The sequence below is a fragment of the Halyomorpha halys genome, unplaced genomic scaffold, assembly GCF_000696795.3.
Source record: "Halyomorpha halys isolate HHAL.00 unplaced genomic scaffold, Hhal_1.1 Scaffold2254.1, whole genome shotgun sequence".
In the NCBI taxonomy this organism is placed as follows: domain Eukaryota; kingdom Metazoa; phylum Arthropoda; class Insecta; order Hemiptera; family Pentatomidae; genus Halyomorpha; species Halyomorpha halys.
The window spans coordinates 30,965-34,827 of record NW_027114678.1 but is presented as its reverse complement, the minus strand read 5'-3'; the positions used below and the strand labels follow the sequence as shown (position 1 = coordinate 34,827).

At 44.2% G+C, this 3,863-nt stretch overlaps 1 protein-coding gene across 1 annotated transcript in view; it reads left to right on the top strand.

Annotated features, from left to right (window-relative positions):
• Window positions 1-6: 6 nt before the first annotated feature.
• LOC106691330 (zinc finger autosomal protein-like) overlaps window positions 7-3,863 on the top strand; it is a 33,267-nt gene continuing 29,410 nt past the window's right edge. Inside the window, exon 1 of the mRNA XM_067051824.1 lies at window positions 7-1,200. The gene's annotated coding sequence lies outside the window, so the exon portion shown is untranslated. The remainder of the gene's footprint in view (window positions 1,201-3,863) is intronic.

The following is a 3,863-nucleotide window of genomic DNA, read 5'->3' as shown; positions in this document are numbered from 1 at the left end:
ACAGGTGAAAAGTCCCATCAATGTCCTCACTGTGATTATAGATCAATACAATCTGGAGATCTGAAAAAACATATAATGGCTCGTCATACTGATGAGAAATTAAAAAAATAAAATATAAAACTGAATTTTTCTTAGGTTTGGGGTGTCATCAGTTGTGAACTGTAACATTTTGGTTCAGCCCTGATAAAGTAGAATTGCTTTTTAAAGCTAAAAGAATGAAATAGACTTCTTGTTAAAATAGTTTCACTATACAGGAACATAAAGGTTCGTCCTTTTAGTTAGGTGATGTGAGTGTAATCTGTCCTGCTTGCATTTTTTGTTTGTTTTTAATTTACTTATGTATTGGTTTTAATTTAATCATGTGCGTACATGTGCATAATTGTAAATTGTATAGAAAAAGCTCTCTTGCCAGAAGATAGGTTAAAAGTTAAATTAGGGCCCCAAAGATTATGAAGATATTGAGGTACTTATATTAGTTTTTCCTGTAAATGTTTTACAAACTTCATTTAAAATCAAGGATTTTATTTAAAATTTCACTAATCTATAATGTATTGCAGTAATATTTTGAGTCTGTTGTCAAATAGAAACAAAGAGTACAAACTGTTACAATGAGCAGAACATAGACATTGGAAATTGAACTATTAAAAGTTACTATTATTAATAATATCAAAAAAAGTTTATCAACATAAATAGTATGGAGAAATTATGGTTATTTTAATGATAAAAGAAAATATATGTTTTAATGTTTACTGTGTAAAAAGATAAATTTTTGTCATCATAATCAATATATACCCCCTTTACCGCTTGCGCATTGTTGGGTTACAATTAATAAAGTCTGAACCAGATGTCTCGTTCTTGGACCAACTCTCTTTTCCTACTCCAATCCATATCCCGCCTCCTTAACTCCTCCCAGGAAATGTGTGGCTTCCTCTTGGCCTTCTTCCCTCCATAATGTAACATGCCCCCTCTGATAAAATTGTTTCTGCCTATGTAACCTGCGACCTACATGGAAATTTATTTTTCACTTAAGTTCTTCGTTTTTGTCCTATGGAGCCCCATAGTGGAAATAACTAAAAATTCATTTTTCAGGGCCTCATCAAAATAAACATTGACTCACCTAAATGGGAATCAAAGCCATAACATTCTAAAGCACTCCCTGCCTCTAACAATTGCAGCAATCACATCATAAAAACTTCTAAGGTATAGACATTTTCATTAATTCAAAAAATGTTTTCCTACATTAACAACTTTTATTTTCTGCATTTCTGAAAACATATAAATTAACGTCAGGATATATTACAATGATAAGCTAAAATTATCAATATGTGAGTGGGTGATCTTAAAATCGATAGAATTCTCCTTTTTTGCATCTCTAGAAACAGGGGTAGGGGGAATAAAAGATACTCCATAGAATTGGGAATGAATGATGGGAATCAACTTATTTTATAAACCTACCGAAGTAAAACGCTCATAATCCGGAGGTAAGCCAGTTCCCCATTCTGGTCTCTGGGTGGGGATTCATGGCGCGGGGCGGACTCACAAATATGTGGGTGCTAGAGGTGCACCAAGCAATGAGGCTCGCTCTGATGACATTGTCAGCGGAGGATAGTGGAGCTTGACCATCCGCGATTACCTCGACCCCCTACTCTGCCTCCGGTGCCAAGACTACGGACACCCTGCTGAAATATGCTTGAAGGACGTATCGTGCAGGTGGTGTCTGGGAACAGGGCACAAAGTCAAGGAGTGCCAAGAAAAGAGTAAGGGTGCAGCACCATGCTGTAGAAACTGTAAGGCCAAAGGCAGTGTAGGGAAAGATCTCCGACATTGTGCGGGCAGCAGGGAATACCCGGTACATCTGGAGATGATGGTCAAGCAGGCGAAGAAGAACCGGTATGCGTAAGCTGCAAATCCTGCAGGTCAATATGAGTCGCGGACGAATTGAGAACTCTCGCCCGAAGTGCTGACATCTTGGCGATTCAATGTGCTGTCGAAAGAATGTGGTCACAGATTTTTGAACTACGTCGAGGGTGGTCGGTCTAGGCAGTGGCGAGAGGAGGCCTAGAGCAGCGATTGTTGTCATTACCCCTGCCCTCGACGTAATGGAACTGAAGAAATTCACCACATCAGATCAGGCGGCATGTTATGTCATGTGGGGCCGAGTTGCCTTCGCTCTGGTTTCAGCATATATACCGCCACGACAAGCGAATGTAAATATCAATTTAAAGGAAAATATATCTGCTCTGGAGGCTGTCGCGGTAAAGTATAAAAGCGCGATAGTCTGTTCCGACACCAATCCGTGGAGCACGGCCTGGGGTTCAGTTCGTACAGACGCTAGAGGGAGGTCAATAGAAGTATGCGTGGCGAGGTGTCAGCTGGTTATTGTGAACGAGCCTTCTGGTCCCACATTTGTTGGAGCGCGGGGCCAGAGTTGGATAGATGTGACACTTGCCACGGCTCCCATAGCAAAGCGTATTGCGGACTGGACCCTACGGTCAGACACGAGCTCCGACCACCGGGTCATAGCCTTCAATGTGGTGGAGGAGGAAGGTGGTGCCCCAGAAGTAGAAAAGGGCTTTGTGGCCCGATCGGCGAACTGGAGAGCGTTCTCCAGTGAATTGGAGGGAATACTGGCTGGGATGGATGACCCCGATAGATGAGGAGACCGTGATTGATCACAGAGTGGCAATGCTTACGGGCGCCATCACTGAAGCGGCGAGTATTACCCTCCATCGCCGAAGGGCGAGAGTACGTCCGGTCCCATGGTGGACGCCGGCTCTAACGCAGTTAAAAAACTACAGAGCCAGGAGTGGATAAACGACGAGAGGAGGCCTGCACTTCGAGAAGAATCTAAGCATAGGTATAGGGTATACCGAAACGGAGTGCGTTGCCAGAAGAAGAAATCCTGAGACGAATTTATCGTAGAGGAATCAGAAAAGAATCTCTGGGGTATCCCGTACAGGGTGGCACTGGGAAAGGTTAAGCCGTTACAAGTGATGGCGGCTATTAGAGTGACAGGTACCCAGGCAACCACCTTGGAGGAGGCTGCCAAGATGTATATAGACTATACATACCCTAGGGATGATCCGTCCCGATAGTGCAGATGATGGAATGGTTAGACGCACCAGGTACCGACCTATGTCCACCATAGGATATGCGGGACCTTCGTCTTGCTGTGGACAGGGAAAGGATAGGAAGGGCTCCAGGACTAGATAGCATAGATGCTGCAATCCTCAAGAACTGTGCCCCTCATATCGAGGAGGAACTATTGGATATATTCAATGAGTGTCTGGATAAGGGGTACTTTCCAAACAAGTGGAGGATCGCAGACTTGAGATTGTTCTACAAGGGAGGTGGTAAGGATAAGAAAACGCCTAAATCCTATCGACCAATATACCTCCTCCCAGTAGCCAGTAAGGTCCTGGAGCACATGATCCTCCACATCCTTAGACCAATCCTAAGTGCTGCAAGTCATCCACGGCAGTTCGGCTCGACCCGTGGCAAGGGAACTACAGATACGCAGCTGAGAGTGCGTAGGGACGTGGAGGAGAGGGCGGAGAAATATGTCTTATTGATAATGTTTGACATCTCTTCTGCCTTCGACAGCGTTTGGTGGCTCCGTGTACTCAGCGGTTGCAAGAGCTCGACACCCCCAGTAATTTATACTCCCTCGTAGGTAGTTACCTCAATAACAGGAGTGTCAGGATCAGGGGTAACTACTAAGAGGTCGAGAGAAAAATCGGAAGAGGATGTCCACAGGGTTCGGTTCTAGGGCCAGCTCTGTGGAAGCTAGTATTCGATGAGTTGCTGGGGGAACAAGGGGTTCCTTGCCACGGCTTACGTAGACGACCTGGCAGTCATCGTGG